The sequence below is a fragment of the Sardina pilchardus genome, chromosome 9, assembly GCF_963854185.1.
Source record: "Sardina pilchardus chromosome 9, fSarPil1.1, whole genome shotgun sequence".
Classification (NCBI taxonomy): Eukaryota; Metazoa; Chordata; class Actinopteri; order Clupeiformes; family Clupeidae; genus Sardina; species Sardina pilchardus.
In genome coordinates, this window is record NC_085002.1 from 11,662,500 (window position 1) to 11,679,556 (window position 17,057).

At 40.1% G+C, this 17,057-nt stretch overlaps 3 long non-coding RNA genes across 3 annotated transcripts; all 3 read right to left on the reverse strand.

Annotated features, from left to right (window-relative positions):
- Window positions 1–447: 447 nt before the first annotated feature.
- LOC134092335 (uncharacterized) lies at window positions 448–1,493 on the reverse strand. The gene is made up of 4 exons (XR_009940203.1): window positions 1,430–1,493; window positions 1,204–1,256; window positions 797–833; window positions 448–566 (listed from the first exon to the last, which is right to left on the reverse strand). It is a non-coding gene; the product is annotated as an uncharacterized LOC134092335 (long non-coding RNA).
- A 7-nt stretch (window positions 1,494–1,500) lies between these two features.
- Window positions 1,501–5,167, reverse strand: LOC134092336 (uncharacterized). The gene is made up of 4 exons (XR_009940204.1): window positions 5,088–5,167; window positions 4,296–4,383; window positions 3,236–3,338; window positions 1,501–1,541 (listed from the first exon to the last, which is right to left on the reverse strand). It is a non-coding gene; the product is annotated as an uncharacterized LOC134092336 (long non-coding RNA).
- Window positions 5,168–8,639: 3,472 nt separating this feature from the next.
- On the reverse strand, window positions 8,640–11,838 carry LOC134092572 (uncharacterized). Its single transcript, XR_009940252.1, has 5 exons — window positions 11,766–11,838; window positions 10,381–10,446; window positions 10,031–10,183; window positions 9,533–9,668; window positions 8,640–8,927 (listed from the first exon to the last, which is right to left on the reverse strand). It is a non-coding gene; the product is annotated as an uncharacterized LOC134092572 (long non-coding RNA).
- Between the last annotated feature and the right edge of the window lie 5,219 nt (window positions 11,839–17,057).

Genomic DNA, 17,057 nt, shown 5'->3' on the forward strand with positions numbered 1-17,057 from the left:
CCAGAGGCTCAGTGAAGACTAAAAAAAACAAGGACTACTAGAATGAGCATATTCTAATCAAACACTTGGACTGTACCGATTTTTGAAGTTTTGTTGTATATACTGTATGTTTATTTCTTTGACAAGCAAACCCAAGAACAGGGTAAAAGAAGCTAAGCTATCATTAGATTTTAATGATAAAATCTAAAGCAAGTTGTTTACCTTTTCAATGAAAAACTCAATGACAAAGCTCAAGGCTTGTGCCCCAAATGTGTGTGTTTCTAAACTAAATGATGAGTTAAAGAGGAACTATGCAGGACTGGCGATTTCATCTCTGGTTTCAGTTTCGTTGTTCGTTTTCGCTCGTTTTATGCTTGCATTTTCTCTGCAGAGCTTCCCCGACAGCTTTAGCGTGTATATTTATATATGTATAGGCTATATTTAAATATATAAATTGCAAGCGTGGTTCTTCGTCTCAGACTTCCAGATGTAAACAAAGAGCGATCGTCTCCTGCAGAAAGTTGCATAGGGTCTCTTTAACATCATATGTAGAGTTGGCATTTTCCTTCATCTTGTGGAGGGTCTGTCTATAGAGAAAACAGTTAAAAAAAAAATATATATATATATATATATATATATATATATATTTATTAAAAAGAATGTTAGGAAAATGGCATGCCACTCAAGATGGTACAAAAAAATCTGTACTGACACAGCAAATATGAGACGAATATTTAGACATTAATATTTTGGCATTATATACTTTCCTGGCGGAGTAGAGCAATTCTAGAAAATACAATGACATCAAAATACTTACTTTGTTTTTTCTGCCATTTCTTTGGTGATCCCCAAACCTTAAATTGCAGATAATAGTTAATAAAAAATAATGATGATGAAATTAACTTTCACTTCAGATATCAGGATTGGATGATAATCATTCCAGCATGGGACACACAAAAGAAGAAAAAAAAAGGAAGTGAAACAGAAGAGCCCCATAAGAATTTTATCAGCACCTTCCTACTAACACCATACCATTTTGTTTACCGTTCTTTAACACTGTAATACCTGATACACACTAGGGTGTGGATTTGATAAACGGAATATTTTGACCACACTCCATTCCGAAAACTCTATATTTAAGTCCATATATGTTTCATATGCCTTTTGAAACAGATATGGATTTAGGAATAACATTTTAACAAATTATCACATGGTATACTTTACCTTGTTTGCAGTGCTCACTGGGTTCAGGCAGTTACTGCATGTCTGTGTTCTGTCTACAATTGAAATGAATAAATGTACAAATTACATAGAATAATGCTCAATGCAATGGAAACTCAATTGAAAATGTAAATATCTGCTTATATGCAGAATGATTAGTTTTAAATTACCAGCATTACTAGGTTAAGAAACTGTATGCTTCAACTATGCATAGTTGTATGTTGCATACCTGTTGCATTAAAGAGATCCTTGCACATCTGTTGTCTTAATTGCATAATGGGTCCAAAATCCAAAACACTGCTCTGCTGAAGAGCATCCCCTGTCAATATGGCCTGGGCATACTGCAGAATAACAAATTGTCAGACTTCTCTTAATAAGAGGTTGCAGTTTCAACCTTAAGCTTGATGAATGTTCAGGTAGATGAAAAAGCTTGTAATAAGCTTGTAGCTTTGAAGGTTTAAAAATGACGGTAACACTAGGTATACTTTTACAGTGTATCTACCCAATTAAGTACAGTGGTATAACCGGTGTAACAATATGTTATAGCATGTACTGGTGTTCCACTCATGTATTTTTGTGTACATACCATACATACCGTTGATACACTGTAATATGAAGTACCGGTGTTTTTATAATAGTTTGCTAAAGTGCTGAATTCTTCAAGGAAGGGTGGTTGGACCGAGGCCCAAAGCACGCTAATGCTGGAACGAATGAATCAATGCACAGGACACGTTGATGTTGGGCAACTTTGCGGGTGGCAAGCTCAAGGGAAGTAGCATCACTTTGGAAAAAAACCCTGCTTAGTTCCAGTATAGTCAATAGGCTCGTTTGCGATGAGCTGCGGCTGACTTAGGCTGACTTCATACGTCAACGAGAGCTGCAGAGTCTTAGCAGGAGGGGCAACTAGCACATGCAGCTCATCCCGGACAGTCTGACTGAGCTTACGTACCTGAAGTTACTCGCGAGAGACCTGGCTGGAGACCTCGCGGTAGATATCGCGGGATTTTGTATTAAATACAGTAAAACTTTTATTCTTGCTCATTAAAATGAGCATGGTGACTGACGAAATAAATTGATATGATGTGTTTAAATAAACCACTGTTGTCATACAGTTAACAGGCCTGCATTGCAGCACATTAATTAAATATCAAGTGTTTTCCGTGTGTATATATTTAACCAACAGCATAAAATAGCAGAGTATCCTCATGTTTTCAGTAGGCTAGCCTACCGCTGTTCCAGAAATCACAAATAAGAAGGTATCCGTTCGATTTCTGTTCATTTTAGCACATTCTAACGTAAGGAGCAAAGATTCTAGAACAGAGCAAGATGGATCACAGGGATAAGCTCCAGCGTCATCCCAGACGTTGGTTTTAGTGCAGTTGAACTGATCCGTCTTGGTCCGCTCTAGTGTCTTGGGTAAGGAGGCAGAACGAGACACCTGTCATACTCCTCATGGGGAGATTCTTCCAAACGGCCCTATCACAACTTTGAACTGATGTCATTGGGGTGGGTTTTGGCCAGCGCAGTTGCTTAAAAACCAACTGCGCTGAACTGCGCTGGCTGAGCTAAGACGCAGTCTCCCGAGATCTTGTATGGACATGTGACATGATGTCACGGGGGTAACTCCCACCGCGACTGCAAGAAGTCGGACATGATTTCTAACCAGTTTGCATTTCGTCTGTCCCAGTATGCACTCTGTTTAACCCAGCATGCATCACATCAAGTCAGATCTGCGCAGATTTTCGTCAAGTCAAACGCACCTAGTGTCTTCAGTTTGCAGTGCCTAGTAACTTAGTAACACACAGATTATAGTGAAGATGTTCTGGTATTTAAAAAAAAAAAAAAAAAAAAATTAATATTACACTGTAACAACATTATGTAGGTACACAAAATACAAAATGTACCGGTAAGTACAACACTAGAACATGCTACAGTATATAACATATTGTTACACCGATTATTCCACTGTACCTAGGTAGATACACTGTAACAGTGTAGCAACAATACAATGGAGGGCAAAAGCAATAATGAATACCATAACAAAATGAACGCCACATGACTTCCCATCTATCTGCAGGGGATGCTTTATGGATACCGGTGTCCAGGGGCCATGACATCCCCATCATTCAGCAAATGAACTGAATAGAATAGAAACAAAATTAGTAAAGTACTACTCATTATTAGACAGTGGGTCAAACAGGGGTCAGCGAACATCGCCCCCCAAACAATGAGATGTGATCCCCACTTCCTTTATCCCATGGACTGTATTGCAATTAGAGCTGGAAATCTTTGCCCGAACCCGACTGGGCCCAACAGATTCAGTCTTAATTTTACCTGGGCCCGGGTCTGACTCCATGGCTTGAGCCATGCCTTTCGGGGTAAATGAGCGGTCAGGTGATGCATTTCCACCAGCACGATAGATGGATCAATGCTGATGAGGTGAAGCAGAAGATAGAGTGTGGCGTTTATCATACATTTTGGTTGAGCCAGCCACGAACATAAGTTCTTTTAAGTGTTCAGTGTTTATTTGTTTAGCGGATTTTACAAAAGGCATGTCTCAGAGCGCTTAACAACAAAGAGCACCAATGAGCAATAGGGGCAAGGAAAAACTCCAACATCATTTTTTGTTTTAACTTGTTATGGTTATGTTATGTTTAGGTGTTAAAAATGAATGAGTAATGTTAAAATGTATACCCCTGACACAAAATGAGGAGTTGTGTGTCTGTGCATATTTGAATAATTCCCGGCTGTAAGCGGGTTTGGGCTTTAAAAAGCTGTCAAAATGTACTTGTTGGGTTCAGGACGAATTTTGTCGGGCTTGGGCCGTGTCAGGCCTAACTTTTAAGGCCCGTTTCCAGCTGTAATTGCAATGGAACTAGACTGCTATGAAAACAATGGATTTTAAAAGTATCACTGCAACACGTAGTGCAACCCCCACATTTCACCGTAAACGTTACAGTTCACATTCAGCATAGCTAGAATGCAAAAATGGGCTTCATTGACAGGTGGGGAGTGGGGTTGTTTGGTGCACTCTAACCCTGTTTGGTCCTCACAGAGCAGTAGTACAGTGATAATCGGGTAGCCATATTTTGTACCTCCAGTTTTGAACTATGGTCGCCACCCTCTCTTTAGATTCCCCAAGGGAGTTCATATATATATATATAACTCTTCTCCCAGTAATATCTGCATACAAAAGAAAACGTATTAGCTGGGCATGAATTGTATGGATCAATAAATTACTAATATACAGTTGTTAAGACCCTGCTGGTCAGTCCTGGGGTTGCGCCCTCTGGTCTAATGCCTGTGTGGGCTCTGCCCCTTGAATCTGTTTCCCTGATTTGCAGAGCAAGGACCCCATTGGTGTTTGGAGTAATGGGTGGTGCTATATAACAAGGATGAATGGACGCGTTCTCTCTGGTCTTGGCTCTGCTCTCTGCCCTTCGCTTGGGCCTGCTCTCTGCGCTCGATGGCTGCTCCTCTGGGGAGAGCCGCAACCCGTTGCCAGCTTGCACCTAGACGTCGCGTTTTTACACTCTCTGTTTGATCACCCCTAGACACTTTGCATTACACTTTTCTTTATCATATACTGACTTTACCCTTTTTAATGTTTCAATAAATATAATATTTAAAACCTTTAGCTACAGTGTGGTCCCCATCCTTAATGTCACGGCTACCTTGAGCCCGGTGGTTGTGACACAGTATATTACATAGTTACTTACAAAAAGGTTCCAGTGGTTACCATTCTCAAGAAAGGCCTCAACCATCACCTTTTCCTTAAAAATGTTTATCTAGCAGAGGACAGAATGAATATAAAAGGTTCTTAAATTAACAATATCTGACCCTCTATGAAATTAAAAATATAAATATGAGAATGCATAATAACAAACCTTCCTAAAGTAAGCATTCCTGGCTCGAGAGGAGCTTTCCAGGATCTTCACCAGTGTTTGAGAGACCAAATGGAGAGTTCTGTGTAAACAAAAACATAGTATTATAGAAATGACCCGGAGCATTTAAAACTACCAAAGGCAATGTAACATTAACTTGATGATACTGACAATAAAGTGCACCCAATACCTTCACATCAGATAAAGGACATAAATTGCCTGTTGAACAAGCATATGGGTTAACTAAATGTTCAGCCCTCATCCTGCCATGATAAAAACAGGTATCACACAAATTGGAAGTTTGATATAGCCTCTAGCAACCAATGAAGAATGTAGTCTGTATTACATAAAACATAATTTTGTTTTAACTTTCACTATCAAAACAAAAACACTATGTAGGTTTGAATTCAGATTGGCACAAGTAAGACACCAGTATTCAAAATAAAATTAGTTGGAACCTCATCAGATATCTCACAATCCTCAAAGACTTAGAGTTGACACATATATGGATATGTTTGTGGATATTATTAGAAAAGCGCACTGCATAATAGGTTGTGAAATTTGCATAATAGAATGTTTCTCCCGGTCACACTAACCTGCCATCTTTAACACTGGGCAACTCTGGGGGGGAAAAAATACAATAAAATTGGACTAAATCAAATTGTATTTGTCTTAACAAAAACAATGCTAAATTTCAGGAAAAATAAGTCATACTACTTCACAAGAGGAGTAAACAACTTGAAAAAATACATTAAAATGTTTGTCCTGAAACAATTACCAACAATAATCCTGGATTAATATTTAGTAAGAGGCAAGTGAGTGTGTTTGTCCTGGAACAATTACAAACAATAATCCTGGATTAATACTTAATCAGAGGCATGTGAATGTGTGTTTGTCCTGGACCTATTACAAACAATAATCCTGGATTAATACTTAATAAGAGGCAAGTGAGTGTGTGTTTGTCCTGGAACGATAACAAACAATAATCCTGGATTAATATAGCCTAGTAAGAGAAAAGTGAGTATGTGTTTGTCCTGGACTGGTTACGAACAATAATCCTGGATTAATACTTAATAAGAGGCAAGTGAGTGTGTGTTTGTCCTGGACCGATTACTAACAACAATCCTGGATTAATACTAATCAGAGGCATGTGAATCAATGTGTGTTTGTCCTGGAACTATTACAAACAATAATCCTGGATTAATACTTAATAAGAGGCAAGTGAGTGTGTGTTTGTCCTGGACCGATTACTAACAACAATCCTGGATTAATACTTAATCAGACGCATGTGAATGTGTGTTTGTCCTGGACCGATTACTAACAACAATCCTGGATTAATACTTAATCAGAGGCATGTGAATGTGTGTTTGTCCTGGACCTATTACAAACAATAATCCTGGATTAATACTTAATAAGAGGCAAGTGAGTGTGTGTTTGTCCTGGAACGATAACAAACAATAATCCTGGATTAATATAGCCTAGTAAGAGAAAAGTGAGTATGTGTTTGTCCTGGACTGGTTACGAACAATAATCCTGGATTAATACTTAATAAGAAGCAAGTGAGTGTGTGTTTGTCCTGGAACGATTACAAACAATAATCCTGGATTAATATAGCCTAGTAAGAGAAAAGTGAGTATGTGTTTGTCCTGGACTGGTTACGAACAATAATCCTGGATTAATATAGCCTAGTAAGAGAAGTGAGTGTGTGTTTGTCCTGGACCGATTACTAACAACAATCCTGGATTAATACTTAATCAGAGGCAGGCAAGTGAATGTGTGTTTGTCCTGGACCGATTACAAACAATAATCCTGGATTAATATAGCAAGAGAAAAGTGAGTAGCCTATGTGTTTGTCCTGGACTGGTTACGAACAATAATCCTGGATCCGTAACGCTTTCCGTTTTAACCGGTTTGAAATCTTTGCTGACATATTAGTCAATTTTATGCACAAATCATTACAGAAAAAATAAAGAACGTAGGCTTTGCTGCACTGACCTAACGTCTTTGTGTTATTCTTGAACATATTGTAACGGGAAAGAGCCCCATACTCTTAGCCGTTTCATGCTAGCTAACAGTAACGTCCGTGTACTGACTGATCATATCGAACACACAATTTGCTTACCCCTAAAAATGTACATAGTACTAAAAGTGATTAAAATAGAGAAATTCGGTGGAGACCTAACGTCTTTGTGTTATTCTTGAACATACTGTAACGGGAAAGAGCCCTATACTCTTAGCCGTTTCATGCTAGCTAACAGTAACCTCCGTGTAGCCTACTGACTGATCATATCGAACAACACACAATTTGCTTACTATATAAAAATGTATATACTAAAAGTGATTAAAATAGAGAAATTCGGTGGAGATGGCACATAGGATATACATTTTTTCGAGAAATAGTCTTACCTGTTTCTTTGAAAATGTCATTACACGGCAACAGTCAGGAACACTGCAGTAGCACCTCTCCGTTTTGCTAGTTCTGCTTCTTCTGAGCATTTCTGAGCGCGCTTTCCGTTTGAAATTGTCACGTCGCACTCTAAATGACATCATCAGTCACACATGACCGCTGATTGGTTGGAAATGACATTGACCCTGGACAAACAACTTGCACATTGATCCAGGACTCTTAATTAGGGCCCGAGCACCGAGGTGCGGCCACTGAAAGTGGCTGCACCGTAGGTGCAAGGCCCTATTGTTTTTGCTCAGATTATTATTATTATTATTATTATTATTATTATTATACTTCTATTCCTCTTACCCTTAACTTTTTCGCCCTTTTTCACCAACTTGACATGCACTAAAACTCTTGTAATTTGGCATCTAGATGTGGAATTGTTAACTGTACTTACACAGTAAAACGGCCAGTGTTAATTTTACTCTATGAGTGTTAATTTTAACACTATTCCAGAGTTTATATAATCCTCACTCGTTAGTGTTAAAACAACACTTTCCATAGTGTTGACATATTAACACCAGCCTAGTGTTTAATAATTAACTCCATCAGAGTTTCAAACTTAACACCAGCCTAGTGTTTAATAATTAACTCCATCAGAGGTTCAAAATTAACTCTGTTGGGAGTTTAATCAACTCCATCAGTGTTTCTACCAGTTTCAAAATTCACTCTACTGGAGTTTAATATTTAACTCCACCAGTTTCTTTATTAACTCTTATCAGAGTTTCAAAATTAACTCCATTGGAGTTTAATCATTAATACGTTTCTAGAGCCTGGAAAAAGGTTTTGTGCTTGCAAAATAGTGAGTAGAAATGAAAAATAATCATCCTAAATAATAAACATATTAATCAAACCACAGAAAATGAATTACTTTTCTTTTTCTTTATTGACCTTTGGCATGACATGGCTAAAATAATGTGCACAGGTACAATATAGGTCACTGTTCGGCCCACAGACATTTTGTTTAGCCTTACACTTGTACAAATCATTAACTGTAACAATAAACATTGTCCTCACAATCATATGCATGGATATGTTCAGCAAAACACTGAAATAAAACATAACATAAAATATAAATTAAGAGAATTTAAATTATACTGGCAAACACTGGAATTTCATCCTTGACTTAAGTGCAAAGAACAAATCCCTCCCCATATTCAGAGCCATCAATCTTGACCCATGTTATCGAGTATCGACAGTTTTGTTAAGTGTTCCGGAGGTATACCCACACTGTAACTTGCTACCTTAACATAACTTCAATGATCATGGTGTTCACGTATGAAATGCAAGGCTCCCCGAGTTGTTCTTGACCGAACGCGGGGACACTCATCGCCGCAGTTTCTGGACGCCATGCCATAGCCTGTCCCACTCACAGGGTCGTAGAAGTGTTCCTGTAAAAAAATGTAGGCAAGAACTATGATTATCACTCTGCAAGGAAGTTGTCTGCACTGAAATTTATCAACTTTTCCCCCACATTACATGTTCATTTGATTATTCACTCAGAATTTATTAAATGATTTAACTCAAAAATGGAGTAGGGATGTCCCAATTTCGATCGAAATTACATCTCAATCTCAAAATTCGATTTTAAAGGAAGAATCGACAATGTAATGTAGCCACACCCCAAATCTCACGTCCAACATATATGCCAAGACACACACACACACACACACACACACGTGTTGGAAAAAAAAGATCGAAAATCGAGGATCTGGAGAATCGTGACACCCCTAGAATAAGTCAATAGTTTGATCAAACCAAACCCTGTCAGCAGACATAGGTCTCCAAGACGCCTGGAAAAGATCTGAAAAACTTAATTACATCACGTCATTTAGAATCGTCTTATTTTGATCTTACAAATGTTGGCGCTATTTCACTGTCAAGACACAAAACGCAATGTAATTAAGCTGATCAGAAGTTTTCCAGGCATCTTGGAGACGTATGTGTGCTGACAGGGAACGGTTAGATACATTAATTTATTCAAAACAAAACCTACCCATGCATTTCAATCATGTGGCTGATGGAATATTCACAAGAAGTCTTCTTGTGCAGTGAATCAAGGTGCTTGATCTTCTATAATCCTCCATTATTTCCTCTCCCCCTGAACTCTTTTCCAGAACCTCCTGGACCATCTATACATAAAAGAGAAACAACAACAGTGATACACTTGCAAACAGAAAACATACCTGCACCTAACTCCACAATACAAACAACCTAGGGTCTATTTATGGTAGTATGGTAGCAAAATTACATTATTTGGTGGAGTTTTGAGCCAGACCGTTTTTTGCGTTAATACCAAATGGGTTTGCAGTGAAAGCTAAGGCGGCAGCTAGCATATCAAAAGAGAAACGCTACTTTATACCACTGAGGGTCTCTAGTGACACAACGTGCCCGCTGATTTGACACTGAACAGAACAAGAAGCCAGGCTTCCGCATTTTAGAGACCGGACAGACAAGGATTTCTCCTGGTGAGATTTTAATTTCAAATACTCACTCGTTTGGCCTTCTCTGCTGCATCTCCTATGGCAGGTGTTCTCGCCTCCTGCACCAGTGGATTGATGTGCCTTGTTTGAAGAGTCCATATCACCCCATACCACTCCACTCAAAAGTGAAGAATTTGGAGTAGAAGAATCTACTAGCGCAAATTCTGCAAAAACACAACATTGGAATCTTAAAGGGTTGCTTTTAGAATTCAATAAATCTAGTCTCTGATTTTAGTTCATTCAATTCAACAAAAGGGTGAGTCTAAATCTTTGTATCATTTCAGTGTCATTAGCATCAATGGGTGAATAAAAGCATGTTCAGGAAATTGAATACTAATCTAAGTTTCACATAAAGCCTCACCTTCAATGAAACTTTCAAAAGAACAGGCTGCAGTTTGAGATACTTTTCTAGTCCACGGTGCCGACCCTGTTAAAACAAACAAAATCCATGATTACATCAATACGACAACCACAATGATTTGACTATCAACAGTATATCAACTAAGTAACTAGCAACAGACTTCTAAAAATTCCAATATCATTCACCATGACAAACAGCAGTGTTTTGTGTTCAAATATGTTGACATACAGTAGTCGCTACTGATTTAAAGCAACTTGACTGGTATTAAGTCAGATAATTTCATTAGGCAGTACTATAGTCTACAGTATTCATAACAGAATTAACATGTAGGCTATGTCTGCTCAGCTCAGTTGTATGACTGATGGACTTAATATCCTTCTGCACTTGCATGCTTTAAGCTTGCATATTTCTACAAAATCTGAAATTAGTCTCAGCTGGCTAACTTACTTCTAAGATCTTTGACTTACCTGCACCCTCAATAGTTGATCAAACCCAAATAAAACCAACAGAAACGTACCTAATATACTGAGAATGTACACTGCACCTAACCAACCAGGCTGACCGTTACCTGTGTGCTACAAATGCCTACAAAAATGCCCTCGTGGTCACAGCTAGCGTTAGCTACCAGCTAAAACGTATAACCCGAATTAAATACAAATAGTGTTGAGTTAAATCAAACGTCAATTTGTCGACAGACTTATAATTAGGCAGTCAACAGATTCCTTAGTGCTGCTAGACGACCATTTACGAGATCTAAGAACAGTGGAATCCTGGCTGTAACCGACAAGCTAACAGATGGTTAGCTATAACCCAACCAATTTGAAATGGTCACGTTTATGTTCTTTTGTAGTACTTGGGACACTATAAACTGACACTAATATTATATTGTAGTCGACGACGAAACCTTCCCGTAATTCGAAAGGAGGTTGAAATTTTAATAGCAGCCACCGACTGTGGTAATAGCAGCTAGCTAACATGCTAACGTAACCGCTAACCGTAACCAGCTAGCGGTTACGTTAGCATGTTAGCTAGCTGCTATTACCACCGTTGGTGGCTGCTATTAAAATTTCAACCTCCTTTCGAATAATATTAATGTCAGTACACAACTGACATTAATATTATATTAATGTCAGTTTATAGTGTCCCAAGTACTACAAAAGAACATAAACGTGACCATTTCAAATTGGTTAGGTTATAACCCACCGAAGTTAATGTTAGCTTGTTGGCTAGTTTACAAACAATTTTCCAGCTAGCGACCTAATATTTCTTAGTAGGTAAATCACGTTCGTATGAAAATACATACTTGTGATGTTACATTACTTAATTGTGTATTTATCGTAGTTTTCATGCTAGCTTTCACAAGTAGTGGGGAGAAATTACTTTACCTTTTCATATCCCGCGCTGAACTTCAATGGCGTCCGTCTTCTTTTCAAAAAACTGAAGGACCGGATGTTCAAATAACTCCAGCCCAGTGAGCTTACATTCACTCCCACTTAAAACACTAAGTTGCGAGTTTTAATTACACTGTAGGTGTACATTCATATTCATTTAACTCCGTAAGTTACACTAATTAACACTAGTCAACACTGGAAAAAATATCACCAAAAAATCAACACTTTTCATTTTACTGTGTAGAGACAAAGGTTTGGCCTAGGGTGTGGCTCAGGGACTGTATAGCGCCACCTAGCGTGCTGTCTACTGTGGTTGACGCATACATTCACGGAAATGAACCAAATTTGGTGGACATGTGTGTTGTATTATTCTGAACAAGTTTTACATTTAAACTATATAGTGAATCTTAGAAGAATTTGAATTATGTGAGATTTTCTGATTTTTGCACATCATGTATTTTGAAATACTTCTCCTAGACGGTTTATCGAAATTATGTCATTTAAACACTAAAATGATCTTGAGGGATGGCCTGAGAGGAATTGCGACCAGATTTTTGAATTTCAAAAGTATATTGAAATGGCGAAGGTTTGAATCTAGGTGTCTTATAAAAGAATCAAAAAGTTGGTGTTATAGGCAGAAAACAGTGACTAATTTGGATGAAATTTGATGGAGTATTAGTTAGTGTGTTTGTAGTGACAGTCATATACAAAGTTTTGAATTTGGTGTTGTTTGTGTTTTTTAAAAGCGCATTAATGATTGTGGTGGACACAGTTTTAGCTAAAATATTTTTAAGCGAGTTGATGAATAATTATAATCATATCAACCTATGCTGCAATTTTGATTTCAACCATGTTAACAGAAAGTGAGATATTTAGGTTTATTAGGTTTTTATAGGTCTGTTTCCCTAGCCGCGCATGGTCTTGCTCCCTCACTGTGGCTCACCCACTCTCCCCCTTCTTGTCTGTTTCCCTCCCCCCACAGTTCTTCCCACCCCTCCCCTCTCTCCCAGCTGGATGTCTCTCTAACCTCCCCCGCTTTCCACACAGAGACTCAGACACAGACACAGACACACACACACACACACAGACACACACAGACACACACACACACACACACACACACACACACACACACACACACACACACACACACAGACACAGACACACACACACACACACACACACACACACACACACACACACAGAGTCAAGAATGACAGTGTGATGCAAAGTAAAAGGTAAAGAAAAGATCATGTGTATAAAGATTTTACTCAGGTTAAGTCATTTTTGTGATAGAATTGGGGACTGACTAAGTCAGACCCAAGTTCTAATCCTCATAAAAATGCTTGGTTGGAATGGCATGTAATAACCAGAATACAGTAAAGTCATGTATTTTGAAACACTAGTCCTAGACGGTTTATCGAATCAAACCAAGGGTTTATCAAATCATATACAGTATCAGCAGTAAAATGATCTTGAGGGGTTGCCCAAGAGGAATTGTGAAGTATATTGAAATGGTGAATGTTTGAATTGGGGTGTCTTTTAAGACAGAAAAAGGCCACAAGGGGCATTGATGGGCCCAAGCACCTGTAGTCTGTGACCCAAATTTGGTGCGCTTGTGTGTTGCTACCTCTAGACTGAGACAGAGCCCTGGCCTAGGGTGTGGCTTAGGGACTCCTGGTCACTCACTCACTCACACACACACACACACACACACACACTCTCACTCACACACACACACACTCTCCTCACTCACTCACTCACTCACTCACTCACTCACTCACTCACTCACTCACTCAATCACACACACACACACACACACACACACACACACACACACACACACACACTCTCACTCACACACACACACACTCTCCTCACTCACTCACTCACTCACTCACTCACTCACTCACTCACTCACTCAATCACACACACACACACACACACACACACACACACACACACACACACACACACACACACACACACACACACACACACACACACACACACACACACACACACACACACACACACACACACACACACACACACACACACAACCCCCCCCCCCCCCGTTGAGGCAGCCGTGGCCTACTGGTTAGGGCTTGGGGCTTGTAACAGGAGGGTTGCCGGTTCAATCCCCAACCAGTCCACCACTAAAGTGGTTCTTATCCTCACAAAAATGCTTGGTTGGAATAGCATGTAATAACCAGAATACAGAAAAGTCAAACAATCATGACTTAGTTACGTTTTGTTTACATCAAGACACACACACACATTAAAAACAGCAACAGGTTTTATGAATTCAATGATCTGAAGCAAAGATATTGATGTAAGCCTTACAGATGCATGATTTACAGTACACCATATCAACACACTGGTTATCATCTCAAATTTGGACTACAAATATGGATACAGAGATAGAGCTCTGGCCTATGGTGTGGCTTAGGGGCTCTATAGCGCCACGTAGCGCGTTGTGTACTGTGGTTGACTCATATATTCATGAAAATGAACCAAATTTAGTGGGCTTGTGTGTTATTGCTACCACTAGTCAGAGACAGAGCTCTGGCTTAGAGTGTGGCTTAGGGACTCTAGAGCGCCACCTAGCGCATTGTCTGTTGTGGTTGACACACACATTCGCGAAAATGAACCAAATTTGGTGGGCTTGTGCGTTATTGCTATCGATAGTCAGAGATAGAGCTCTGGCCTGGGGTGTGGCTTAGGGACTCTATAGCGCCACCTAGCGTGTTGTCTGTTGTGGTTGACACATACATTCAGGAAAATTGACCAAATTTGGTGGGCATGTGTGTTGCTCATGCACATGCCCACCAACACGTACATGTTGCTTTGTTAGATTCCGAAATGTCACAGGTCTCCGCACCGCAGGTGCTCGGGCCCGCCATCGCCGCTTGCGGCTATATTTACTTGGTGATATCAGATCGTGCCGCTCGGATCGTCCTTCAACCAATCAGACCAATGATCGGGGCGCACCTGGTTGATAAGACAGGTTATGACTGGACCCAGAAAACGTGGACAGGAAGCAGGAGAGATAGATGTCCAGGTTTGCCCTGACTAACTATTTCACTCATTCACTCTAAAATCAAACAATTCTATTAAAAAGGGGACATCTCTAATCCAATGCAAATCATATATCTACATTATAAATGGTATGTGGTAGGAAAGTGGTAGGGAAGATGAATTGTTCCTCAATGACATTTTCTCTGGTAACAACACCAATGTCTTAGGCTAACTGTGTGCTTACCAACTGAAGTGTTTTGACAGTTGTGTTTGCCAGCTAAAGCAACAGCCCATCCATTTTTCCTTTTCAGTGGCTGCATTCTAAATTGGCTGTTGCCTAAACCAGTGTCTACACTCGCTGTTAAACTTTGTTCCATTATCGCACTGTTTAACAACACTGTTAGCATTTAAAGGTCATATGGTGACAAGCTCAGTAGGCCCAGAATGGTAGACAATATACGGTAGACAATATGCTTCAATCCCAAGACAGATCCAAAGGGGTCTTGTGTAAACTATCATGACTGCTCTCTAAATCCAAATACTCACCTTGAGTTTTCCATTGTTATGAGGGTAAAAAGACCACCTCTCTTTTTACCCCATAGCAAAGGGAAAGACAAGGCAAACAAGGTACATATTTGGTTTTCTATAGTGCGATAGAGGACAGAGGGTATCATTACAGCTAGGAATGTGTGACATTTTCCAGGAATTATCCTGCCTGGAGAAAAAAAAAGAAAATGTAGAGGGTGAAACAGCACTAACCTTCACAGGTGACATCACACAGAGGTGTGTGCCTCCCCCAATCGATATTTTATTTGTTGCCACTTTGCTTAAAGCGATAACAGTGGCTGATATTGTGGGGAGCGAGAATAACAACTGTGCTGTCGTCGTCGACTTTGCTTGTGCTCTCTTTGTCTGTCACCCAGACCTTAAGGGTCTGTTCAAATATGAATGAACGGCACACGCTCTGTAAATAACTGCGGGGGCCAGCACTGGGGGTTATTTGGAATGTAGAAAACCTGCTGTCACACTTTGAATATCTATGTATCTGCCTTGAGCTTCGGCCGCAGCGCTGTACAATCTGGCGGGAGTCAACTCATTATCACTCGTATGAATACTAGCCAGGTCCCCAGAGTGAGTCAGCGAGAGGTTCTTTTTTGCATACACAGACACTCCCGACAGTGTGGGGAAGCAGACGGCTGTCTGTTTGCTAAGCCTGCTCGCTGCAGCGACTCTTTCATCAAGCCTGCCGTGCTGTCTTCGCGTAGAGTTTTGAATATTTCATGGCCGTTCACACGGCTGGAGATGCCAGTGTTGTAGTTTGTTAAAAACATATGGACATCACCGCACGCCTTGGATGACATACCAATCTTTGTTACATTGTTTACCCCCACTGTGTCTAATTGTGCCAAGGGGCCTGAACGGCGGAGAGCGTAAGACAGGGTAACTCATTTACCAAAGACATTCTGTGGACAGTGAATTATAAGCCTTGAGCTTTAATTATTCTGCGGCGCGCGCTTTTAACAATAGCCTGGACGGAGACTCCCCTGCGGACGGCCGGCTCCAGAGCAGATGCGAGAGGTTCGTCCATCAATCAGCATGCCACTCGCTCGCTGTTTTACTGCGTGTGCACGCCACCCCGAGCTCCATCCCGTGTCTTCTTAATTGTCTGTCTTGGTGCCGATATTAGACTCTTGCCCCTTGCCTACAGTGAATAATTGATTCTAGTAAATTAGACTGACCTAACTTGTATTCCTGCTTGTCGCTCAGTCAGACCCTATCTCTCTCTCTCTCTCTTGCTCTCTCTGCTCTTTCTTTCTTTCTCTCTTTCTCTCTCTCTCTCTCCCTGTCTCTCTCTCTTTCTGTTTTGCTCTGTCTGTCTCAGTGGCTGGAAGCCTATTTTTTGCCTCACATCAATTTTTCAATGGAAGCCATTTGTCCTTGGGACTGCTGTCATCTCAGGACGAAAATGCCAGCCATCTCACCTCTCACCTGTTCTGATAACTTCCCCCGTGCTGTAAGATAACCAGTAACCCCCTAACCTTCCACACCCCCACAAATGAAATGAGTGTTAAACAATCTCATGTGCCCGATTCATCAAAAAGTTTTCAAATCCGATACACTTTTTTGAGTGATTGGCTGCGAGATGTGGGAGTTGACACTCAGCCTCTGTTTCTTAATGTGCCTCTCAAAGGCAGTTGCTGTTGCTAGACACTCTGAGGCTCAGCAGGTATCAGCAGACTACGCCGAGCCACACGCTGTGACCAC